General features: G+C 35.7%; 1 protein-coding gene and 1 long non-coding RNA gene across 7 annotated transcripts in view; both read left to right on the plus strand.

Annotated features, from left to right (window-relative positions):
- KIAA0825 (KIAA0825 ortholog) overlaps positions 1 to 27,794 on the plus strand; it is a 541,416-nt gene that overhangs the window by 442,823 nt on the left and 70,799 nt on the right. The gene's annotated exons all lie outside the window — the stretch shown is intronic.
- Positions 22,596 to 25,247, plus strand: LOC141550936 (uncharacterized). The gene is made up of 2 exons (XR_012484704.1): positions 22,596 to 22,661; positions 23,865 to 25,247. It is a non-coding gene; the product is annotated as an uncharacterized LOC141550936 (long non-coding RNA).

Consider the following 27,794-nt stretch of genomic DNA (forward strand, 5'->3'; position numbering starts at 1 on the left):
TGGGAAGAATATCTGGACTTGACCATGTACTAACTACAGAAGAGATTCATGCTGGAAGCAACACAATTTCCTTAAAGCTATTTCAAAAAGTGAAGGTTTCCAAAAATCTGTAAAGGAAAAAACTGCAACTGAGGAGATATAAGTAACTACATTCCACCTGCCTATTTTCTCACATTAATAAATTCATTATGAAAATGATCTATCAAGACTCTGGTCCATAAAATCATAAGAAGGGAAAAGGCAGGCTTTTGCAGATTATTTCCTATAGCAGACCACACCTTTTTAGACACAAACACACACACACACACACACACACGCACCCCAAAAGAGTGAAGAGAAAGAGATCTTGTTTCTTTTTTTTTTATTTCTTTTTTAAAATATTTGATTTGGTAGAATAATACATGGTCTTAAAGATTATGTTTGTATATCTTAAAAATGAAGAAGATTCCAGGATAGGTATGACTACAAATTCAACTTTGTTCATTGGCTTGCTGAGTATGAACTTTAAAAATGTCTAACAAAGGGAAATATACTTCAAAAGTGTTTACCCTTTAATAAATATTTGTTGATAAGGATGATAATGATATACATTTTGTGGAGAAGTAGATTGGAGGAGAAGAGAAATTACAGGCAAGATGACTGATTTAGGGAGCTGTCACAATAATTCCAATGACACTTAATGAGGACCTGGACTGTGGTGATGGCCATGCAAGTGGGAAAAGGACACATGGGAGTATTAGAGAAATAGGATGGACAAGATTTGGCAGCTGATTATATGTGAGGAATGATGGAAAATAAAAACCTGAGGATGACTTCCAGATTGTGAAACTTGGATGAATGAAAGAACAGTGGTGTCCTCAGCAGAGAGAGAGAAGTTGGGAAGAGGCTCGTGGTCAGGGAGGAAGCGGCCAGGTGTCACACTGAGTTAGAGCTGGGCCTGAAGTCTGGAAACCCTAAGTTCCAGTTCAGCCTCAGACACTCAGACTGGATAAGCCATTTAACCTTGTTTGCCTCTGTTTCCTCATCTGCAAAATGAGCTGGAGAAAGAATACAGTATTTTGAAAGTTGGAAAAACTGAAATCCTAGGGGCAGCTAAGTGACACAGTGGGTAGAGCATCAGCCCTGGAGTCAGGAGGACCTGAATTCAAATTTGGTCTCAGCCACCTAACACTTCTTAGCTGTGTGACCCTGGGCAAGTCACTTAACCTCAATTGCCTCAGCCAAAAGATAAAAATTAAAAAAAAAAGAAATAAAAAAAGAAATATTTCCTATGCATAGTATTCCAAATGAACTTAAAATTCAGTTTCCTTCTTTATAAAATGGGGGTAATGCATTGTAATCCCTGTCCCATAGAGTTGTTGGTGTGGTAGCTAAATGCAATGTTTACAATGGGATTCCCAATCCTATAGGCATTATGTAAATGTCTATTCCTTGTTAATACATTATTAATGCCTATATAAGGGCCATTCCTTATTAATACATTGTTTACATTCTATCCTTTCTATTTACAAATTGTAAACTCTTTTTCATTTATTGATGATAATCCTTGTCATCTATTTAAGAGTTTTCAAACAGGGGTGGTGATCATGGCGAAGTGGAAAGCCTGGGCTGAGGTTCTGCCTCTGACATGACATCCGTGTGATCTGGGACAAGTCACTTAATTTCTCAGTGTCTTAGAAAACTCTAACCCTCTTGGTTACAGACCAGTTGCAGATCTCCATAGTTCAAGGGAATTTCTGTACCAGGTTTTCCTGTGAATTCTTTGAACTGATAAAATCATTATTTTTGCTCTACTTTTCCCCACCCCCCCAAGTTGTTATTAAATATTTGATAAGTTTGAAATATATTTCTTTAATTTTCATCAACTGTTCAAGGATCTGGTATTTTGTGATCTAAAAAATTATTCATTCAATGCTTTTCATTTCAACTATGAAACATCTTACAGTAAATTATAATTCTCTTCTGCCCAACTCTTCACATTAGTACTTTATTCCTAGGGGATGACTATGGGGATTAAGGAAGGGGAAGAATACATTTTATTTTTTGGAAAAATAGCAATAAACTTATTCTGTGTTGTTAAAAATATCAGTTACAAAAGTGTCTATAGTAAAAGTCACATTCATTTTGTTTATTATTTCAAGTTTATTAAAAAGCTTCCAGGCATGCATTAAAAAAAACCCCACAAAAACAACAGCTGATTTAATGATTAAATGAAAATTTCTCCATAAACAATAAAAACCATGGATCCTATCAGTTAAGGAATGCTGTCATGCCCTAGAGGTCAATACAAATAAGACTTTATTAAAACATAACTGAAATCAAGTTCCACAAGGACCCCCTTCATTCAAAATCCTCTGCCTCTGAGATTCAAATAAGGGGTTCAAGAATACCCCCACTGACCTTAATTCCCTATGAAAATAACACAGGAAGAAAGGCAATCTTCGTGGCGAAGAGGAGCCTCAAATCTCATAGGGAACAGCTTAAATTGCATTTAGGAGAAAAAAAAAATAAACAAACTGGGAAACATATAAAAAGCTCTAAGTAAACCGTAGTTGCAGCTAGACATTTCTGCCTTGTTACCTATAGATTCCAAGCATTCCATTCAAACTACCTATGGCTTTAGGTCTAAGGAGTCATGTTAAATTTCCATCATCAGTTGTAACATTTCAGGGGCAGTAAAAGGATGAATTATTTAAACCATGCTTCTAGGACTTAATTGCTCCCTCTGGGGACAGTGCCTGCAATTTGTTATAGCTACCACGAGATGGTGATGTTGTTTTTACCATGTAGCATTAACAAGTGGATATAACTAGGGAAGCCTGTGTGTGTGTTTGTGTATAATTAGATTGCTCTATAGCTATTTATTGAATGTATGTATGTGTATACACACAGTTATATGCATATACACATGTATACACATATACATTCTTTATTAAAAAAAATCAAACTTGTAGGTACATGTATCAAGGCACCATTAAAAAAAAAAAAAAAAGTTTATTAGTAGAAATTCCTGGTTCATTAATAAGTATTTTAAGACAAAAACCTAAATGCTATGGAGTTTGCTAGGTTCCTCTACACTGCTTATTTCCTTTTTTCTAATTTTTTTTCCCCTCTTTCTATAGTTTACCAACTTAAATTGCCCTCTTAAATTAATATTCTATTCTTGGCCAAAGATAACAAGATATCCCTTCATATCTGCTACCTTCAGAACTAACTATCCTCAAGGAAAGACTCCACTTAAAACTCTCTGTACAAGAAGAGTGGGCTATCCTAATGAGAGAAAGGTCCTATTTCCTGTCTTTAAAAGTTTTTAACTCAGTTTCCCTGATTTTCAAGGCTCCTTCAATCTGCTTAAGAAACAGATTCTTTTTACCCTTTTATCTGTAGTCTCCCTCAAATGACTAGAAAATTTCCCAGGTTTATAGTATTTGCCAATTTCCACGTTATAAATGTTTACACTAAAAAATTTTTAAATCAGTCCTGAGATGGCTAAAAAAGATGACTCTAACACACTCCTAATCCAGAGCAAAAAGAAGATGGAGAAACAGATAGTAAGTCCAGAGAGAAACAGGGACAGAAAGGTACATTTCCCAAAAAGAAAAGACTTTGAATAATGCTAATCTAAAACTATTTCCTAAAATGTTTAACCTCACTCATTAATTTTTTTATTATTTTCTTTTAATAGATATTAAATTACTATTATAATTTATGTAACTAGATCTTACCAATTTTCAAAAACATTTACAGTCACTTATTCATAACTCAACTTACCCTTTTCTGGTCAACAAAAATTAAAATAGAGATTAATGGGGCCTTTACTCCATAGAAAGATTTTTAAATGCTATTTAAAGAAAAATAATACATGCATTCCCTTATGACAGAAATTTGCATTCAGCGAATATTTTATTTGTATCTTATGTTTAAAAAATGTCATGGCAAGAAATGGATTTGATTTTTAAGAGGAATCATTTTGAATAATTAACCATGAATTACTCTAATTAGAAGAAAATAATTATAGGTTGGACATAAGCTATTTTGAATGTAAGGCATAGAGTAAAAGGCTAGTACAAAAAAAAAAAATGCCACCTGATAGATGCTGAGATGAATCCAAAATACGATGGGGTTTTTAAAATCAGTCTTCACTCAGGCATTTTTAAATACCTCCCATTAAAAACATTCATATTTCTGCTAGGCAAAAAATTATTAGTGAACATATGTTGTTAATTAAAAAAATCTTTGGTTTAATAATGAAAGAAGACAGTTTTAATATTTTCTAAAAGAGAAAAATGTATTTTCATTTACTCTTTTCCTAACATATTGTGAATGAGAAAAATAACCATAAGTAGACCCAGGATACTTTAATTTCAACTGAATGCTTATCAAATGATAAGTAAAGTGTAATGGAGCAAAAGAGAAGGTCAGGTCACTGGAAGAATGTTTATCAAGTGATTGTGTGGAAGATTCACACCTGCAGGTCTTGCTTTTAAGAAGCTGTAGTCTAGAACAATATAAATAGCAATGTGATTGGAAAAAAGCACCAAAGTATTCTTGTTGCAACATTTTTAAGTAAAAGCAATGATCTAGCAGAAATTACATGACTTAGATTCTAAGCTTTGCTCCTACCAAACTACAACTTTATGGGAGGCAAAAACCAATCAATCAATCAGTAAGCATTTATCAAGTGTCTACTATGCGTTAGAGAATGAGGATACAATTACAAAGACTATAAAAGTCTCTGCTCAGAAGGAACTTTGCTCAGAGAAATGATAGATATGTAGATAGACAAGCAGACACATGTGCATTCATACATATATACACACATTTATTTCACAAATAGAATATGATATATATGTATATATGTACATATATATATATATGTGAAATATATACAGAACAATTAAGTACAAGATAGTTTGGAAGGGAGGATGCTAGCAGTTTGAGGGATCCAAATACAAAACAAGGTGTTTTAGCAGATTCTCAAAGGGGAACAGAGAGATGGTAGAAGTTGGAGGAAAGGCATTCTAGGTATATAGGACCACCAATGTAAGGAATAGAGCCAGAAGCTGGAATATCATTAGCGAAAAGTCAGTTTGGCCAGATTGAAGATTGTGGGTGGGGAAGAAATATCTAGTGAAGGAAAAAAAAAAGGGTTTAAAAGCCCAAGAGAGGAGTTTATATTTTATCATAAAAGTCTCTTTTATCATAGGCAGCCACTGACATTAAGTTAAAAGTCAAAAGTTCAGATCTGCATTTAAGCAAATTTTCCTTAACAGAAGGGTGTGGAAGATGAACAAGAGTGGGAAGAGTTTTGAGGCAAGGAGGCCAATTTGAAGGCTATTGCAGTCTATATAATAGCCTAGATCCTGAAATAAGGTGGTAGGTAACTTTGTGAGTAGAAAAAAGGAATCAGATGCAAGAAATATTTTAGAAATAAAAGTGGCAAGATTTAGTAAGTGATTAGATACTTGAAGTCAAACAATAAAGAGTTGATAATACTAAGGTATAAAGCTGGGAGAATGAAAATATGCTGTTACCTTAGAAATAGGATAAGTTCAGAAGATGGGAGAGATTGAGGAAGAAAATAGTTCATCTTTAGACTATCTTTGGAACCTCCACTTTGACTTGTCAGGTAGACAAAGGGGGATATGTCCTAAGGCTCAGGGATAAGACTGTGATTGATAGATCCAAGAACCAACTGCATAGAGATAATAGTTAAACTAATGGGAACTGATAAGGTGACAGAGAAAGTATTGAGGAAGAAGAGAAGACATAAAATAGAGCCTAGAGAACAGCCACAGGAGAGTGTGATATGGATAATGAACCAGAAATAAAGATTGGGAAAGAGAGTGGTCATTTTAGAAAAAAAAAAAAAAACAGGGATAGAAAAATATCTTGAGAACCCAGAGCTGAGAGAGCATCCGTGAAAAACATGGTGATCAACAGGGTCAATGCAACAGTCAAAAATTATAATGAGTGAGAAGAAGAAAAAAATCAAATTTGGCAGTTGAGATCATTGGTTACTGGGAAGAGCAATTTCATTTGAGTTATGAGGTCAGCAGCTAGATTGCAAAGGGTTGAGGAGTACAAGGAGATGAAGTGAAGATAGTGAGTATAGACAGCTTTTTCCAAATTTCTTAGCTTTTCTCTGTTCCAGTTTCTTAATTGGGAAAAAAAAAAAAAAAGGCTAACAGCACTTGCTTTATCTATTTCACAGCCTTCTTTAAAGATCAAATAGAAAAATAGTTAGAAAAATATTTTGAAAACACATTTAAGCTTTAAGTCTTTTTATCTGAATACCATTATTGTTCCCTGCCCTTACCCTACCAACCCTCATTGTAACCAAAATTGTTAAAACCAACTAACAGTTTTAAATATACAAAAACTCTCTATCTTACTGCCCAGAGGAAAAGGCTATCTTTATCATTTGTTTTTTAGGAATGAGATGTCTTTTAAATTAACCAGAGTTCCATTGCCTTTCAAGACTGTTTTTCATTGTATTTTTGTAAAGACTAAAAGTAATGAGCATTTATATAGCACTTACTGTGTACCAGACATTGTGTGAAGTCCTTTTACAAATCTCTTTTGATCTTCACAAAAACCCTGAAAGGTAGGTAATGTTATTATCCCTATTTTGCAGCTAAGAAAACTGAGGCAGAAGTAATTTGTCAATGGTCATACAATGGTTAGATAGAATCTAAAGGTGGATTTAAACTCAGGTATTCCGGCTCCAGGCCCACTGCTTATCCATTGCATAGTCATTGTGCACTTTGCCTTAGTTCTGCTTGCATGGCTCAATTCAAGTACTTTGTCCATCTTTCTCTTCTTTCTTTTTATTTATCATTTCTTTTTCGTTGTTTGTTTGTTTGGAGGCAATTGGGGTTAAGTGACTTGCCCAGAAAAGTGTTAAGTGTCTAAAGCTGTATTTGAACTTAGGTCCTCCTGACTTTAGGGCCAGTGCTCTAAAGCTTCCCTTTTATATGTCATTTGTTAAGGAGTAATAATCATATGCATTACCCATATATACCACAGTTTGTTCAGCCATTCCCCGTTCAATGGGTATTTATTCTATTTCCAGGGTTTTTTTGTTACCACAAAAAGGCATTTGGGATGAATGTGTGGGGATATATGTCACATATCTTTCTATCACTGATATTGTTGGGCTATAGTTGATTTTTCTCTCATAATTCCAAGTTATTTTCTAGAATAGTTGGATTACTTATAGCCAATAATTGTTTCTCTGATTTTTTTTCACACTAATTGGTACTGATACTTGGTTTCCCTTTGCATCTTTTTCTTAGCAGTTTTGGGTTTGTTTAGGTACTATATGATTCCAAGAAGTATGTATGTTCTTTAATATTCACATTCAGAAGATATCATGGCTTCCAAATATAATCTTTATTACATCCTATTTAACTCTGTCACAATTATCCAAATCCAAAAAATCCTACAGACTCCTAAAATTATGATATTACTGTCTGTCTCGTTTATAATTTGGTTAGCTTTTTCTTTGTGAATTTAAGAACTCTGCCATTTGGTGCATATTTATTTGATAAAGATATTGATTCATTGTCTGTGGTGCGACAGAGCATAATATTATCTTCTAGATATTCTTCTAGAATTTTGATTTTCTTACCTCATGATTGCATGGCTGGAAGGCAGCGCTAACAGAGTTGTTGGCAAAGTCAGAGTCCAAAAAGAAGACCTGGACAGATTGAATCTAATAAGATGAAATTTAATGAAGATAAATGTAAAGTCTCATCCTTGGGTTCAAATACATTTACAAGTACAAAAAGGGGGAGGCATGATTAAATAGCAATTCACCCTTATAAAGGAATGTGGGGTTTTCTTTATGTAATATTAATTCAATTTTTTGTCTTATTTACTTGAATTTTTTTAATCCCTTAAATTTTTAGCTACATAGATTCTTTTATCTCTATGTAATCTTTCTTTGGATCTCAATTAGTGTGAGAATTTTAAAAATAGTTTTATTTTACTATGGGATCATGAGAGAATGTCATCATTTCTTGTTAACTTAGCTTTCTTATTGTTTTTTCTCATTTAACATTTTCTAACTGGTTGATCTGCTCAACTCTGATTTCTTTTAGAAAAAGAATTCTCATGACTCTCTTTTAATGAAAGCCTATCTTGCTTTACTGATGATTAAGCTTATATTTACAAGATATGTTATTCTAGAGTACAACCTAATTTTCTTTGCTTTTTTGAAATATCAAAGTCCAATCTTTTTAAAATTTATTTCTTATGGACAAAATGTAGTACAGGATTAACTTATTTTCTATAATTAGGCTAATAAGGTTTCTCTTTACTGCCAGTTTACTAACAGTTATTTGACAATGAAAGTCTGAAATGTAATCCCTATATTCCTTAATCATTAAAGCCTGGTTAGTTACTTAGTTGTCAGTCTTCCATCTTACAAATCCTCAAATACAGAAATCTATTTTATTCCTATATCTTTTCTTCTTCAGGGCAAATATTGCCAGTTTATTGAGTTGATCATATGGTATGTTTTCCAGAGTATCCTGGTTGTTCTTTTCTAAACATGTTCTAAGTCATATTAACAGAGAAGACAGTAGCCTGATGCAGCAGTATCACTAACAGAGCTACTCCAAAGAGAGAGAGAAGTCTTCTTGTACTTGTGGACTAGATTGTGGAGGCTACCAAACTTTGAACTAGAGAACTAAAGTGGTCCAGAAACCATACCGAAGATTCAAGATGCCTTAGATTGTATTTTTCAGTGTTGGTTCTGAACTGCAAACACTATCAAATTCTAATGGCAGGAAAAAAAAAGACCATCTGCCTTGTAGCTTTTAACATTTTGAGAATGTACCCCGAGGAATTGCAAGAGCACTTGGTAGTTTTCAGTTGTTTAAGGAGAAATTATTGGGGCTCATGCACTAACCAGAGTTGTAAATATATGTGGATGATGTCTTTGTCTTTGGAAAGATGATAGAAGAAAATGAAAATCAAATGTTGGTCTTCTTTAGTGTGGAGTTAGGAGGGAGAGAGGGAAACAGCTTGAAACTCAAATATAACACACACAAAAATTTAATTTAAAAAGAAGAAGAATTTGAGAAAAGGTTAATGAAAGTGTTAGATTGCCTGGCAGGAAATGTTAGATTTCTGGTCTAAAGCTATCAATTGACAAGTTCCAGTTATGGAAAGCCCTTTTCAAGTATATGGAGAAGGTCCTACACAAGTAGATCCAGTGTATAAATGAGTCCAAATTACTACAATTAGCTCAACCTCCTATCTTGCTCCAATCATCTGTCTCTAATCATACACTTACTTAAATCTGGCAAGCCAGTAAGCTATCATCATCTCCCCTTTAAAACTCTTTTATCTTTTCTTTATTTATTTGTTTACCTGAATAGGGAAAGCTGTATATTTCATTCTAGGCTACAATCTCTATCTCTTCCACCTTTATTGAATAATATACTTCTAACTTTAAAACAGGGAAGACATATTTGAAATAAAATTGGTTGCTTTTTTTTTTTTTTCAATTAAGCACTATCTATCTGGGGTATAAGGATAAATAATACAACATTGTTCTGCTGAATAGGACACTAGTTCAGCTCTGAATATACTAGTTCTTGGTATATAAACAATGCATTATAAGACATCAGCATTTTGTTCAACTACACAAAATTTGTAGTGATTTTAGATGATCATATTGGCCCGTTTTTTATGGCTACACCTCCTTTCACTGAGCTCTGTTCAAAATTGATGGAAGCCCCATGTGCAGACAATGTGAAATTGGATAGCTGTTTAAATATAAAATTGAAATATTCAAGGTTTTACTTAATTACTAATTTATTTTAAATTTGCTGATTCATCAAAAAAAATTTGTAATTCAATGTAATTTAATAAATATTTATCACATGCCTACTATATGTACAGTATTTCCCAGGTAGTGTCAAGTAATACATAAGACATCCAAGGTTATATTTATACATAAAATTAAATGAAGTTAGATGATAGGGAAGATGCTTCACCTCTTTGGGCTTCAGTTTACTCAGCTATAAAATAAGTATGTTGGAATAAGATGATTTTTGAGGTATTGTCTTGCCTTAACTGTCTTTGACATCTGTAATTATCAGAACAATTTAAGATTAAAAAATGTTTTGCCTTAATTATCTGGATACTCAAGGACCTGAATTGTGTGAATAATTGTCTATCTCCACTTTTACATGTATAGATACAGTATAAGAGAAAAAAATCCTTTGAACTCTTCATATTTTTCTCTTATATCAAGATGGATATGTCACAATATTTTTGGTTTTATTGGACTCATTACCAGTTGATACGGAATTTTAAAGTAAAGATAATCATGATAATTAAGGAGTAAATGTGTAAATGAGGACCTAACTGATTCAATTTATTTAATTAACATAGTTTCATGGAAAACTGGCAAGTGTAGGATTAAAATATGGATTTTCATCTTATCTCTTTCTGTATTTTTCAATCTTGATCTGAAACTAATACTTTTTTTAAAAAAAGAGATAGTATAGAATTGAAAACATGAAAACAAAAATAGCTTAAAACTATACAGAGAACCATACATTTATGAAAGGGAATCTCTTTGAAGGTTTCTAGAAGAAGGAAATAAAGAGATAGAAAATGTCTCTGTATGGAGGTGATACAGTAGAACTGTATTACATTATTACGAACATTATTATGAACCTGGCCATGCAGTTCAAAAGGGGGCATGGCAAAATTACTGTGACAGATATAATAAGATAATCACCTGGTTATCTTTTTTTTTTCCTTTTCCCATGTCTCTCTCAGAATTTAAATGCACTTTTTTGAGAAATATCTGAGAAAAGAAATTAGACGGAACAGAAAGAGTCCTAAACTTTCAGAAAGAAATCCAGAAGACTCTAAAGTACACTAGAATTCTAGTGTCAGAGCTACAATTAGCTTTTTGCCTATTATTTTCCCTCTTGGACCTCAGTTTTCTCATCTGTTAAATGAAAAAGTTGAACTAGATTATCTCTAAAATCCTTTCCAATCCAGTATCCATAGTTCTCTAAACCTCTCAAGCTTTGCTTCCTCACATCTCTCCTCCATTTCCACTGTCCCTAATCCAGATCACCTTTATTATCAAACATTAATTATTATGATATCCTCTTAACCTGCCATCCTTATCTAATTTCCAATTTTATACTCCCCTAAACCTCTATCAGACTGGTTTTACTTGAATCATAGTTTCAATTAAATTCAACAAGTTTTTTTTGTTGTTGTTGTTTGATGGTTTGTTTTAAAGTATTTACTGTGTGCAAACCAGTGTCTTAGTTGAAATACTAAGGGAGAAAAAAAAAGTTTTGATGTGATAAAATACCTATCTTCATGGAGCTGACAGTTTAATGGAAGATGCTTGTAGATCTCTTCCAAAAGGCTTTGAAGGGACTGGTGCTTTAGGAAAGTCATCTTGGCAACAGTATATGGGATGGATCACAGTGGACAGAGACTTGAATCAAGGAGATCAGCTGAGAGGCTTACAAGTGAGAAATGATAAGGGTCTGACCTGGATTTTGCTTACTTTAGTGGAGAGGAGAAGGCAGATGTGTAGGGGTAAATACAAGATTTGGCAACTAATTGGCTGTGTGGGGTGAAAATGAGAAGTCAACTATGAAACCAAGATTGGTCTTTTTGTTGTGGTTCGCTTGCATTTTGTTTTTACTAATTTTCTTTCCTTTTTGATCTGATTTTTCTTATGCAGCAAGATAATTGTATAAATGTTTACATATATTGGATTTAATGTATATTTTAACATGTTTACACATATTGGATTGCTTGCCATCTAGGGGAGGGATGGGGGAAAGGAGGGGAAAATTTGAAACATTATGCAAGGGTCAATGATAAAAAATTATCTGTCTATATGTTTTGAAAATAAAAAGTTTGAAGTAAAAAAAAACAAAAAAAACAAAAACAAAAACAAACCAAGATTGAGAACTTGAATGACTGAATGATTAGTGGTCAGAACAACAGAAATAAGAGAGTCCAGAAAACGTAGTAGGCTTATGGGTAAAGAAAAGAATTATTTTGGACATTTTGATGTTACTTGCTTATGTAACATCCAGTTCAATAGTCAGTTGGTGGTAAAGAGCTGGAGCTCAAAAGAAATGATTAAGAATGAGTATATAGCTCTGAAAGTCATCTGCATAGAGGTGATAATAAGCAATTAAGGTTATCAAAGGAGAGTAGAGTGAGAAAAGACCATAGGGCCTAGGGTAGAGTTTGAATCCCAGTTAGAAGGGGTTACATGGACAATGATTCCATATAGGAACTTGGGAAACTCAAACAGGAAGAAGGAAAACCAAGAGGCTGCAGCAGTTTGTCTAAAACCTCAAGAGCAGACAATGTCTAGAAGGGAAATATGATCAACACCATGTTGCCGAATACTTCAGAGAGCTTAAAAAGTGTAAGAGAAATGGCCTTTATAAAAGCTGGCAATTAAGAAATCATTGATAAGTTTGGAGAGAATAGTCAGTTATAAAGATTTTGGTGATGGAGAAGGTGTAAGAAGGAGGGAACATCCAGCTACAAAACATCAAGGTCAGTTATAGGACCATAGTGTGACATGGGGCCTGGGACCTGAACAGAATAAAGTCATTTTGAAGTGGGATAGGGTAGAAGGGAGGATCAGAATTTCTCTGATCTACCAATAACATGACTTCTGTGCAGATTGCTGTCACAGGGGTTGAGGATGAACTAGACACTGGGGAGCCGTATCTAGCTTTTATTGTGTCCTCAGATTTATTTGATTTGACTATGTTGTACAATGGCAATAGAGGCTGTGCCCATTTTTGCTGAATTTGACACCTTGAAGACTTTGTGGCATAATTTAGGGAAGCAATAGGCTGTAGGATTAGAGAACCTAAGACATAGTTGATCTCCCTTGTTTTATAAATGAGTACCTGAGGTTCCAAAGGGTGAAGTAATTAAGTCAACATGACATAATTAGTAAATGAAAGAATCTGGAATTGAGTCTTCAAATTCCAAATCCATTTAGTTTCATTTTTCATATTTATAAATTAGGTTCAATGATAGGTTGTTTTGATATTGTTGCTGTTTTCTTGTCTCATTAAATTGTTTTCCCAAATGAATGACCATATATAAAGTGTTTTATATGCCTTAAAGCACACACACACACACACACACACACACACACACACACACACACACACACACACATATATAAAGCATATAAATACTACATAAATTTCAGCTGGTAGAGTAGTAATATTATTGTTACTACTAATAGTAGTATACAATGTTTCTGTTCTTATGTGAGATAAAATTGAAATCTGCCGGTACCATATTGTGGAGGAGTTTGAAAATCAAATAAAGGAGTTTTATATCACTTTATAAGCCACAAGAAGCTAAACTAAAGTTTTCTGAGTAGAGGAAAGGAATGACCAGAATCTTCCTTATGCATAAGGAACTTTAATCTGGCAGTAGTAGGAAGGATAGATTGAAAGAGGAAGAAGCTAGAAGTAAGAAGAATTGTTAGGATGTTGTTATGTTAATACAAGTGATTAATAATGCAGACCTATATCTGCCTGGTGACAATGAAGAGAAAAATAGAGATAGACTTGGGAGTTGGAATATTTCAGAAGTAAAATTTATAGGTCTTGATAACTGATTGATTGAAAAGTGGCCAGAACAGAGGCTTCAAAGGTAACATTTTCAAACATGAAAGATTGACTGAGTGTTGCTATCCCAGAATGAAGAAGCCTGGAGAGGAAGGTTTGCAGAAAACATATTAATTTCAGCTTTAGAAAGATTAAGTTTGGGGATAATCCTCAAAGCATCTCTCTAAATGTCATTTGGAAATCACAAATTTTAGAATGGGAAGCAGTCTTAAAGGTTATCTAGTCCAACCTCTTCCTTTTACAGAGAGGGAAATGACTTAAGTTTAAAAACATAATAATTAGCAGAGATGAGATTCATAGTATCATAGATTTAGAACTGTAAAGGATCCCATCAAGTTCAAGTCTCTTATTATTTTTTTGTGGATAAGAATATTGAGGACTTTCCCAAAGTCACATAGCTAGTAAGAATCTGAGGCGGGTTTCAAGCCTGCATGATCTTTTGCAGTAGGTAAAAGTCATAAGTCTCTTTTCTCAGTGCTCTTCCTCCCACTCCAAACAGGTTACATTTCTCATTCACAAACTCACAATTTTAGTATAATGTTCAATTCTTCTTATTTTTCCTCCATTCACTTCAAGTCTAATTATCATTGTTCTTTTCAGTCATCTCAAGAATCCCTTTTCTTCATTTCTCAAATCATTGACCATTCACTGGACCCTTTCCCTCTTGCCAATATTCTCTTCTATCTTTTTCCCCTCATCTATTTGAAGTGTCACTGCCAAAATCATCTTCCTGCTTTTTTCAGACCATTTAGCTTTCTTAACTTCATTAGTTTTGACTCTCCTTTTGCAGTGGATTCATCTTTCTTTTTCTTCATTCAGGAATGAATCTGGTCTCACCTAGCCTTGGTTCTCATTGTTGCCTTCTTGTTTTTTGGTAACTCAATCTTGCCTTGATCTGCTCCCTCTGCTCTTGGCTCCTAACATCCGGTGGGCTAGAAAAGAGCATCTAATTAAGGCATTATCTCTTGACTATAGTGGTTGCCTTCTCCCCAAGGAGAAAAAATGTCTAAGCTAATTCATGTAATGTTAACCTTCTGATATAGGTACACCTTTTTTGTGATATCTTATGAGACTGGCTGAAGTTGCTTTTTTTCCCTTAAACTTCAGCTGTGGAAAATTTTAAGAACTAAATAAGTGTCTCTTGTTGCTGTTGTGCTTATTATCTACACATTTGTGGACTAGGCAGCACAAGGTGGTATGATTTTAGGGTTAAAAACCCCACAGTGTGCCAGTGTCTGTAATCCCTAACATCATCACCATTTCTTGGAGCTAAAGCCTTATTTCCAGAAGATTCCTGTTCAACTGCAGAATATTACTTAAGAGGAATATTAAGGCACTAGTAATGATTAGAACATTAGCTTAGCCTGGTATATTAGTAAAATACGAGACCCTGGAGTAATGAGAAACAAAATGGCATTTTGATTAAAGGGGGAAAAAAAAAGGAATAAATCCAGAATTAGCCAAAAAACAAAAACTCATGGAATTCTGTAGTGAGCTCTGAGCAACCCAAGAACAACTTAAGAAGGAAAGAAGTAATTAGGAGGTTACTATGTGCTAGGCACTGAGCTAACTCCTTTACAAATATCTCATTTTGGGGGCAGCTAGGTGGCACAATGGGTAGAGTTCCTGAGTTCAAATTCTGGTCTCGGACACTTTACACGTCCTAGCAGTGTGACCCTGGGCAGGTCACTTAATCTAATTTCAAAGGAAGGAAGGAAGGGAGGGAGGGAGGGAGGAAACCATATATCTCATTTTGTCCTCAGAACAAACCAGGAGGTAGGTGTAATTAATATTTCCTCTTAACAAATGAGGACACTGAAGCAGTTGGTAAACATTTATCAGGTACCTATTATTTGCCAAGCACTGTGCTAGGTGGGAATTGTGGGGTTGTGTGGAATATATGGAGATACAAAAAGAGTCAAAGAATAGTGTCTGCCCTCAAAAAGCTTACAATCTAATGGGAGAGACAGCATACAAAGAAAAATATACCAAGCAAGTGATATGCAGGGTAAATAGAAGATGATTCACATATAGAACACACTGGAATCAAAAAGGATTGTAAAAGGTAGAATTAAAGTTGGGATTTAAAGGAAGCCAAGGAAATCAGAAGTCAGCACAGAGGAGGTAGAGAATCCCAGGCATGGGAGACAGCCAGAGAAAATGCCCAGAGCTGGGAGATAGTCTTTTGTTTAAGGAATAGCCAGGAGGTCAGTGCCACTGGATTGAAGAATACATGTTGGAGAAAAAGGTGTGAGAAGACTGGACAGAAAGGAGGGGACTAGTTCATGAAGGGCTTTGAATGCCAACTAGAGCCTTTTGTACTTGATCCTGGAGGCAGTAGTGAGACAATAGAGTTTATCGATTAGGTCTGCACTTTACAAAAATCACTTTAGTGGCTGAAAGGAGAATGGTACTCAAGATAGTCAGACCGATCAGCTGGCAATTGCAGTGGTTCAGCTGTGAGATGATGAGATTCTATATCGGAGTGGCGAAAGTGTCGGAAGAGAGAAGGAGGCTTATTCAGATGAATTGCAAAGGGGGGCCTTGGCAACTGCTTGGATAAGAGATAGAAATATGAGAAATTCAGAATGACTCCTACATTGTGATTCTGATGGACTGTGAGAATGGGATTTCCCACTACAGCTGTAGAGAAAGGTGGGAGAGGGGGGAAATTTAGGGGGAAAGATAATAAATTCTATCTCAGACATGTTGAGTTTATTCTATCCAAAGTTTAATAGGAGTTCAAGATTTCTGAAAGGCAATTAGAGACGTGAGATTGGAAATCAACAGAGAGATGAGGGCAGGATAGGTAACCCATCTGTATAAATAAGGTAATTAAATCCAAGGGAGCTAATAAGATCACCCAGTGAAGTTGGAGGGTATGATCTGGGCAAAGGGATCAAGCAAAGGAGGCAGAGAAGACGGGGTCAGGTAGGTAGGAGAACCAGGAGAGACTGGTATCCTGAAAACCTGGGAGAAGACCATGATCAAGTATCAAAGACTGCTGCTCCCTTGTTGGATTTAGCAACCATGGGATCATTTGGAGAGAGCAGTTTTGGTGGAATGATGAGTTCAGGAGCCAGACTGTAAGGAGTTAAGAAAATAATAAGAAGAAATAAAGTAGAGGCACCTTTTTTTTTTTTTTTTTTTTTTTAGATAGCCTTTCTGAGGAGTTTAGCTACAACAGAACAGAAGAGATAAAGGATAATTGATACTGGGAGTGGAAGAATCAAGTGAGAGTTGTTTTTTTTGCTTTTTTTTTTCAGGATGGTAGAGACATGGACATCTTTGTTAGCTGAAAGAGTGGGGAGGACATAAGGGATAATCTGTTGAAGATAGGATTGAATGAGATCATTTGAAAAAGTAGAGGGATTAGCCTTAATAAGGAGTAAAATAATTTCCATCAGGTGAGATAGAGGTGAGGGAGAAGATACTTGCAAAAGGCATCTGAAGGATAAATGAAGAAAAAGAGAGGAGTTCACAGTGAATGGTACCAGTATTTTTCTGTAAAAATTGAGTCAAGGTTAAGGTTCTTGGTTTGAGAATGTGGGAAGGGAGAATCATGGGAGGTTTGAAGCAAGATGAAAAGATTTAGAAGTACTACTATGGGCCTGGAATAGTGAGCTTAGGGAGTATAGTAAGATTGCATTTCTAAGGTACTCAGTCACAATGGTTCCATGATTTTCTCCATCTTTGAACAGATACATGTGTAGGAACAAAAGCAGCAAATGGTAGAAATGATTCAAGGCTGAGACTTGGCTATACATTATCAGTGATAAAGAGCCTATGGATATAAGAGAGAAAGATACTATAGAGTTGGATGAATGAAGATGAGAAGAGAATTAACTAGTTCAGAAGAAATTACATAAGTCAAGGAATTAGAGGTCAGAGTTTGGATAAAGAATACAGTTTTATAAGGGAAAACTGAGATGAAAAGTCAATAGATTGTAGTTGGATGAGGGAAATTTACTGTAATTCTTGAAGTTAAAGGGGATATGTTTGTAAGTGACAGAAAGATTGAGGATATGACCATCTTTGTATTTGGTACAACACAAAGCTAGGGTGGGAAAGTAACTGATGGTAGATAAGGAGATTAAGGAGTTGCGAGGGTAGGGTGATGGAAAATCAGTAGATCTCAGTACCTGACATCTACAGATAACAGATACGAGGATTTTGATTTTGTTCCAGCATTAACATCAAAGCAAGAGAGGTAATTCAGTGATGAAACTAGAGGGAAAACCTACTAGTGACAATGGAGAGCAATGAGTAATCTAACTCTTCCCACCTTAAGAAATGAGTCTAGGAGAATAAATAAAGGTGCAACCAATACTGGAAAGTGTGGGCAAGGAACCTGGGGCAGACAAGGAAGAGGAGACAGAGTCAGTATTCAGGAAGAGCTGCCAGATAGATGGGGGGGGGGGGGGCGGAGTTGGAGAAGAGTTTTTAAGATGAAGGGAAATTTGTTTACCTATGAAACAAACATGCCAGAGGGCACAGTGGAAAGCTGGGCAGTATTTGGTTAAAACTTTGGTGTGGGAGGGTTGAGGGGGATGAAAATGAAGAATTAGGTAGTAGAGAATGGGGTTGGGATGATCTACAGATATTCAGAGTCACTAGGACATGAAGAATAGGACCAAATATAAAAGTGACACCATTGACTGAAGCAGATGCTAGAGATCAGACTGAAGGCAAGAGCAATATTAGAAGGAAGGAACATAGTTAAATGGTTCGCTTAGAGTTTCAGAGCTACTATTTCAGGAAAGATTTGAATGCAGGTCTTCTTTCCTGACTCTATCTATTAAATATTCAAGGAGATAGAGAATAAGTGATAAAAATAATAAAAAGTACTTAAAAGGTATATAGAAATCAAAGGTTCATTAATGGTTTAGAAGTAACCTAATCCTTTCATTTTCTAAATAAGGAAACTGAGGTCCAGGGAATTAAAGTTCTTGTTCATGGTCACATAACGTACAGAAGTAAGAAGCAAGTAGGATTCAAGCTCAGGTCCTGTAATTACGCATCATCTTTTGTTCAGAAATGAGACAAGCCCCAAAAGTAATCTGCCTAAGTTTTGTCTAAAGGCACTCCTTTGAAGACAATAGTCATAGAATAATGATTCATTTTGGAAGGTTCTCTCTTTGTCCTCTTATTTGTGAATACTATTGTTTCTTTCCTAATTCAAATTAAAAGCACTCTAGTCACCTCAGAATATTTATGAAAGTGGCAACTACAAGAGGACTGGACCTGGTGCCATACAAGGTTAACCATTAAACATATTTCCAGCCCTCAGTCTAAGAATTTACAGGCTGGGACAGACATTAGTGATATAGAAAGGAATATAAATGAGCATACTTCTAAAGATTCATTATTTCAGAAAGATTACAGTAGAAGGATGCCCTGAACCAATGTACATCACAACCCCATTACAGCTTTACAAGTTACTGTGCTCTGCTTCCCTCTGCAAAAAAAAAAAAAAAGGAGTCATCAGCTGATGGCTAGTTTTCTTGTTGTAAACCTTTCAGAACTTTGATACATGTATTCAAGGATGAATGAATGGGGGAAAGGATTTATTATTAAGTATTGACAGTCCCAAACCCAACAATAGACTCAGCCTTTTCATACTGGTTGGCTCTATCAAAATGCATGTTTTGCTGACTATTGTCAAGAACTCACAGTCATCTTCACAACACAATGAAGCATCGAAAAAGGATGGTGGCCCAGAGTAAATTAGTCTATGTATTGCAATCCTCATTAATCAATTTTTTAATAGCATCATTGAATGATAAAACATGGATTGTCATAGGCAGTCCTGAGGAAGCAGATGAGAAGTTGGCTCCAAATCAGGAATGCCTAGGTCCACTGGTCCATGTCTTGCCTCTGACACATCCTGACTATGAGATACCAGGCAATTTATATAGTATCTTGGTTATGTAGTCAACTATCTTAGACTCTGTGTTGCAGAGCAGTTGTTGATCTATGTCGATGGATTCCCTCCTGGAAATCCCATGGAATAAAAATCCTCCTACATCCCCTCTACAATGACTGCAAATTTAAAGGAGAAAATCTTGAGTTCAGATTGTCTGTGAGTTTCATTTCAATTCCAACAAAAATTCTAAATTAGCAGTCAGTAAATATAGTCCTAGAGCCAAATCCAGCCTGCTCCTTATTTTTTAATAGCCCATGGGCTAAGAATGGTTTTTATATTTTCAAATCCAACAAAACTTTATAGCTGTTGGGCCATAGTTTGCCAGTACCTTTTCTAGATCCTATTAATGGGACAATTAGTTAAGTTCTGGAAAAAAAAAGAGCTAAACCCAAAGAGATAGACTGTCTTCAGAGCTCAGCATAAGTACTAGGCACTTAATAAATGCTTGTTCAATTAATTGCTAAATCAAATTCACCAAGAATGAATCATGCTAGATTAACCACATTTCCTTTTTGACAGGCTAAATGGCAAATCAGAGGAATGCCTTAGATATAATATTTTTAATTTCATCAATGCACTTAGCGGTATATCTCCTTCTCTTCTCATGGACAAGATGGAGAGAAGTTTCATGACTACTTGAGTAGCAGAAAGCAAATGGTAGCCCTAATGGAACTTAGAGTATATTAAAATCTCCAGGTGAACTATTATCTAACCATGCTTATTCTGCAACAGTATGGCAACCTAATTTATAATACCCCAAATTAAGGAAATGATAGTACCAATATAAATGTTAGAGGACCTTGTATTTTATCCTAGAGACAGAGAGAGTACTTGATAGGGGAGTGATATGATCATATCTGTGCCTTAAGAATTTAGGGGCTGTGTGGATGATAAAATGGAAAGGAGAGAGAGAAAAAATATCGAGATAGCAATTAGGATGCTAATGCAATAGTCTGTAAGCAAGTGATGAAGAGGGACTGAACTAAGGTTGTAGTTACATGAGTAAAGAACAGCTTGAAAAAGGTGAGGTAGAATCATCATTTGTCAACTAATTAGCTATAGAAGATGAGAGAGAGTGAAGAATTGATAATTAATCAGATTATGAACAAGAAGGATGCCGCTGCCCACAACAGAAAAAGCAAAGTTACAAAGAGGAGTATCTTAGGGGATTAGAGTAAGATATTGAGTTTAAAGAACCTAGGACATATCTAGAAAGAGATGTCCAACAGGCAGATCTAAGTAATATAATATTGGAAATTGGGAGAAAGGTGAAAACCATTTTTGTAAGATCTGAGAAACATCTAAGTAGAACTATTCATTGAACCCAAAGGAGATAAGGAAATAACTGAGAGAGAAAATACATGGAAAAAAGAAAAAAGTCCAGAACAGAGACTTTATATTTCACAACAAGATGCCTGGAGAATAGCATGTTAGTTAGAAAAATAACAAGGAGAGGTTAGTGCCACAAAAACCCAGGGAAAAGAGAATATCTAGCAGGAGAAGGTAGTCACAACTCTTGGAAGTCAAAGAAGTCAAGAAAGATGACTGAGGAAAGCTGTTGTATTTAGAATTCAAGACATCTTGGGGTTTTGCAAGGCTAATGTTGAAGAATTGTCCACACATATGTTTTGAAAAATAAAAAGCTTTAATAAAAAAAAGACATCATTGATAACTTTGGAAAGAACAATTTCAGTTGAGTGATAGAATTGGGAGACAAATGTCCAGGGGAGGAGAAGTGAGTAGAAGATGTAGAAGTGAATCCAATGAATGCAGATGGTTCTTTCTATGAGTTTGACTCTGAAAGGAAGAACTTAATTTGAAGGGATGGCAATATCAATTACTGCCCTTTGTACACATAACACTCCATCTCTATACTTTTTCACTGACCATACTCCATGCCTGGAGTGCACACATTTTTTTTTCATTTTTGGCTTCATAAAACTAACACTCTATGTCTCTGTGTCTGTCTGTCTGTCTCTTCCTCTACCCCTCCCTTTCTCTCTCACCAAGATATAACTCAAGTGCCAGATTTTACATGAAGGCTTTCCTGATCTTCTAATATCCTTCCTCTCAAATTACTTTGTATTTTAGCTATATTGTATTTGTTTATAGTTATTCTTTTTATATGTTTTCTAAATATTTTTATATATTTACTTGTCTCTCTCATTACAATGCAAGCTCTTTGAAGATAGGATTTCTTTTTTTATTTGTGCTTATACACAAATATATCTTTAATAAATCTTATTAATTAATTAATTGGGGAGATCTTGTCATGTTTGTAGGTAGCAGGGAAGTAACCAGTGCTTAAAGAAAAAGGGGAGTTGGGGTGGGGATAATTCTTTGACTAGGGCAAGCTAATGGAGGAAACAAGAGGGGATGGGATCAAAGACAAAAATGGAGAGATTGACCATTTTCTTTGAGGTTAGAACAATGGAGGAGAAAAAGGGAAGTCATATTGAGGACATTTGTTAAGCATTTATTAAGTACCTACTATGTGTCAGCCACTATTAGAACATGTGCCCTAAATACCAAAAAAAAATTTTTTCACCTCTGTCCTCAAGGAACTTAAATTCAAACATGGTGATACAATACATTTTGTTCAAGGAAGAGCATTTTAATATAGGCAGTTCTAGGGATTTCTAGGGGAGCCACTGGACAATCATGTTCCTTCAGGAGCAATAGTGGTGTTGATTTGAATATTGCACGGAAAACAAGAAGTGGAAAATGCTTTCTGGTGTTAGTTGTACAGCAGTCATGAGATGGCAAGTATCTTGGTGGAGGATGGAATACAAGAAAAGAGAATTTAGTAATGATGTTCCCTCCTCTTCCCCATCCCTCAGAAGAGGAAGAGACAGGCTGGTTGTGTAGGCAATTTGAGAAAAATAAAGGTTTTAACAAGTACTTGGGGAGTGCCACAGAGAACCAATCAGAGAACAGGAGACAGATTTTTGTAAAGCTGAGTACCCAGATTTGACTTCCTACCACAGCATTAAGCTGTCACAATGAGAAGCAGCAAAGATGGGTGATGGAGGTAGCTCATACTTGGAAAGGGAAGCATAAAGGTGAACTGGCTATCTGTGAAGCAGAGATTAAAAAGAGAGGAAAGGGAAATTGGCTTTCCCTTGGCTGGGAAATCGGGAGGGATGGAGTGATTAGAGACCACAGTGAGAATAAAGACCAGGGTTAGGAAGGGAGGACAGAGATAGAAGAGGAAGAGGTTATGGTCTGAGAAAGGGGTTTCAGAGTTATGGAGCATGGAGGCTGACCTCCCATCATGGGGGATGATCAGATCAAGGATGTGACCATCCCTTCCTGTGGCTGGGGAGATCAAAGATATGGATCATCAGAGCCAAGGAAGCTGAGGAACTGGGAGTTTTTTGGCTTATACTTATTAGGATATTTATTATTATTATAATATCTCACTAGGAATGAGATTGGGGGTGCAGCTAGGTGGCGCAGTGGATAGAGCACCAGCCCTGAAGTCAGGAGGACCCAAGTTCAAATCTGGTCTCAGACACTTAACACTTCCTAGCTGTGTGACCCTGGGCAAGTCACTTAACCCCAGCCTCAGGGGGGAAAAAAATAAGATTGGGCTTGGGTTAAGGAAAATTGGGAGTCCAGTGCTTAACTTGAAAGCCATGAATAAGAATAAATGAGCCTAAAACTTGAGACATCTCTCAGATAGGAAGCATGGGCTGCCCATTGAAAGAAACTGATAGAAAGAAGCTATAGAACCACTACAGACACTAAGTCCTGATGCTACTTCCCCATAAGAGGAGAAATAAGGCTTCCCAAAAAATAGAGATGTTTCTGGCCAAGACAATGATTACGAATGGGGAAAGGTTTCCCTTCCCTCACCTTGAGTTAAGTATAAAGGTAAACTTTCTTAAGCAGAAATTCCTAATGTTAACAGGAAAGTTTACCTTTATACTTTGAATTCTCTCATAGAGAACAAGTCTGGGACCCTGGCACTGGGAGAGGAGCTTTTTGAGAGGAGAAAATCATTCCTTCCTCTGGATTCCCTTCACCCCCATCAAGAAAAAAAAAAACAACCTTAGGTCTTTTATGCTAGTTTGTCACTGTTAGAGCAAATACCAGCTATGGGAACTCAAAACAATTAATTCCTTTTTACTTTGCAAGAGGACTTAGTTATTTCGTTTTTCATACTTATAACACTATCTTGGCTAAAATAATTAAATTAAGGCATTGGGACTTTATTCTGTACACTAATTCTCTACTTTTTTTTTTTTTTTTTACTCTCATAGATAAAAACCCCTTGTCATTGTGATCCAGACAAAGCTATTAACAGAGAATCTCAAATCCATACTGAGGACCTAATTTTTTTTTATACCTTTCCCCTTTGATCTACAGTATCTCTAAATTTAATTATGAGGTCTGAATTGATGCCCTGCCAATGCATCTTTTGCTTTACCTCCTTCTTTCTATGGCCTAAAGAAAAGAATGAGGTTTTTTGAAAGCAAGCTCATTTTTAGTTAGTTCTGTGAAAGGTGTCACCTACTATTTCTTGTTGCTCTTTCGGGGTTTTTTATTCTTTGTCTACTGAACTAACACAATTACCACCTCTGCATCCTGCAAATCTATCTCTCGGATAGGTTTCCAAGGAATATGATTTTCAAAAGTGCCAGACACAAGGATGAATCTAAAGTCATTTGATGAGTTTTCTTTTACATCTTCTTGTTTGCTTCCTTCCCTGAGAGATTTTTGATTTTTACCAGGATCATTCTTATCAGCTTAAAGGTATAAAGCATCATTACATTCTGACTGGTTTCTTCTGCCACAATAAATGTTGTAACCTTGAATGAAGCAGTAACAGCTAATGTCACAGTAAGCAAATAGAAGTCAGAACTGAACTAATCTTGTCTGTTGAATAGAAGCTTCTCTAGTCTTCATGTGTAATGTTCTAATCATCAGCGCAAAACATCCAATTAATTTGCTTTCTCTGCATGTTTTTACTGGCCAAGATGCATAGGGGAGTAGCGTGCTCAGTCATAATCATGCTCCACAAAGACTGGAAATGTTCCCTTTGAGCTTCCAATCATTAGGCCAGCTGAAGTGAAGACAAGCCCATTGACAAGTGAGAATGGCAATAATTTATTTTCTATTGATGGGTTGTGACAAATCATGTCGGAGCAGTGGCTGCATACTGTGGGGCTCCAGGAAGGAAGCCTGTGATGGGCAGAGATGAAACCCTTCACAGCTCATTTAGTCCAAATGTAGCCACCTGGGTGGTGAATCAGTTCAACATAGCAGCCCAGGCATTCCAGCACAAAATGAGATCGCTACCAGGCAGGCCATATAGGGGTTCCTACAAGGCATTAATCAACAGGGTTGAGCTGTCAAAATGCAGAGTTCAAAATTAAGAAACACCAAAAAGATTAAAAATGCAGCGATGTTGTCAAAAATTCAAGGATGCAATTATGACCGCAAAAGTCTGGGCAGAGTAAAATGCTTAGAAGAAAAATGAATTATAAACTGGCAGAGTAAAGCATCACCCCTGCTGAAAATTTTCCTAAGATTTCTACAGATGTTAATTAGTAAAAGCAGCATGAAGATTTATGTAAGCATGGGCACACCCCGTTCAACTTGCCACTGACAGGTCAAATTAAATATATGTGCTTCTTACCACTGAGCAGCATAGTTCATCTCTTATTTAAATTTCTTTTTACTCAGGCCCACTGATGTGCTTAGAATTTGACATCTCATGCTGTTTCAGAATACAGACTGTTCCAACTAGGCAGAATATTATAGTCATGCACAACTTATTTTCCGAATACTGTGTTTTAGTAAAGGAAAGGTTTTTAGAATATCTTGAACAGAATATTTCAATTGAGGTGGTTTTGTGTGTGTGTGTGTGTGTGTGTGTGTGTGTGTGTGTGTGTGTAAAATGTGAGTTATAACAACCTTTTTATAAGTTCACATAAGCAGATTTGCAAAAATCAACTGGGGATAAAGTATAAGGTTGATGATACAAATCATTTTAAATATGTGTTTGTTGAATCGTCTAATAAATGTTTCTTGAGTGCTTGCTATGTTCACGTCAGTGAAACAGGTAGATAACAGTTATATCATCTGTAGACAATCCTAGGTTTAAATCTATGTTTAGTTGTCTTTTTAGCCTTCTGACTAAAGGGACATGAGCTCTTTTTTTTCTATATGATTATAGAATATCTATCTGCTTTAAGTTTTGTGAAATTGACTAATACTATTACTTGAAGAGATATTTGCTAGTGTTTCATTTGGCAAAGAAATGGAAAATATTTTGTCTTCAAAAATAAATCATCTTTAAGTAAATTCTTCAAACTACTTTTGTATACAAATAGTTCAGATCTTCATGGTAAAATCACAAAAGTAGTGACATTAAAACATACTATAGTTAGCATGGGGACACCAGTTTTCTATGATGATATTAATTTTAATTGCAATTTAAATTATTTAAAATTATAGATCTTAAGATTGGTGTTGTAGCTTCATATCTCATGGCCTAAAGGAATAGAGTTAGCCTTATCCAAGTACTCCCATTGAACCCTTTTGTGAATAGGTAGTGAATAGGTGAGAGAAAGAGAAAGGGAAGTTTCAGCAGGCTGGGGAATTCTTTAAGGTAGTATGCTCTCTAAGGCTTAATTTAATTAAAGGCTTAATTACAGAAACCCTTTCCTTTTGCCTAAATATGACCTTAGTGAGTCACTTAGATATTAGAAAGACAACTGTGTTTCTTTAATGTTTTTGCCTCTAAATTACTTGGAGAAGCCTACAGTGGGCTTAAGAAATCAATAACACATTAACAACCATGACTTGAGCAACAAAAGTGATTATAAATGATATCATTGAAGAAATATGGGACCAGAAAAAATGACAAGAACAAAGTGTGTTAAATTGGGTCTGGCTCAGGTCCTTTAAGTTCAGAACCCAAATAAAATAAAATGATAATCTTAGTTTTACTTATTCACAGAACTAATTGCTACTCAACAAGAATACAGCATTGATTCAGTTGGACAAAACTTCCCTACCTATGATTGATGGCCTGCTAGTCAGAAATCTAAAAAAAAAGAGATTCCTGACTCCTCATGGACTGGCTTTTGTCATACATCAAAGCCATGTCAATTATTTTGAGGTTGGTCTCAATACTTTTAAAGGACAAGTTGGCTCTGTTTTCATATCAAATATTGTTCCTATCCCATGTCTTGGTTCACAGTATATATCCCAATACCTTGGTGGCAAGGCCCCAAGAATCTTCTAGAACAATGGTATAAAACTCAAATAGAAAACCTTTGTTGCAGCAAATTGATTTAGAAAATCACAATCTAACATTTTCTAGGTTGTATTACATTTTCCTTTATTTTATTAAATATTTTCCAATTACATTTTAATCTGTTTTGACAATTTTGGAACATTTGCTACTTAAATGTCTTTTGAACAGTTATTTCATAGCTCTAATCTCAAAAATATGACCAGTCAGGCATAGGTACCATGGGGAGGGGACCTAAAACATAAAGATAGCAAACAACCAAAAAGCAACGTAATGTCCCCTGAAAGGAATAACAGAATGTGGAGGAGAGCAAAACTTTCAGAAATTCTAGGCTCCCCTTTCCTTTTTTTTTTTTTTTTTTTTTTTCCTGAGGCTGGGGTTAAGTGACTTGCCCAGGGTCACACAGCTAGAAAGTGTTAAGTGTCTGAGAACTCAGGCCCTCCTGAATTCAGGGCTGGTGCTCTATCCACTGCGCCACCTAGCTGCCCCCACTCCTCTTTTCTTCTTCAGAAGTCTTTTCTGAAGAAAGACTAAGTACAGAATCTTAAATGATCTGATCCACGTGGTGGGTAATATCCAATCTTTGAAGTTAATAGTGGATCTCTTAATGTAATATGGTAAGGATGTTGTTGAGTTGTTACAGAAGTGTCCAGTTCTTCATGACCCCATTTGGGGTTTTCTTGGCAAAGATATTGGAGTGCTTGCCATTGCCTTCTCCAGCTCACTTTACAGATGAGGGAACTGAAGCAAACAGGATGGAGTGACTTGCCCAACTAGTAAGTGTCTGAGACCACATTTACATTCAGGAAGATGAGTCTTCCTGACTCCAGATCCAGCCCTCTGTGCAAGATGGTACCATCTCACTGACTCATGATGAGAAATAGCACCACCCCAAAATCGGGGACAGTGCCCATAGCAGCATTTTAAG

This window comes from Sminthopsis crassicaudata, chromosome 1, assembly GCF_048593235.1.
Source record: "Sminthopsis crassicaudata isolate SCR6 chromosome 1, ASM4859323v1, whole genome shotgun sequence".
In the NCBI taxonomy this organism is placed as follows: Eukaryota; Metazoa; Chordata; class Mammalia; order Dasyuromorphia; family Dasyuridae; genus Sminthopsis; species Sminthopsis crassicaudata.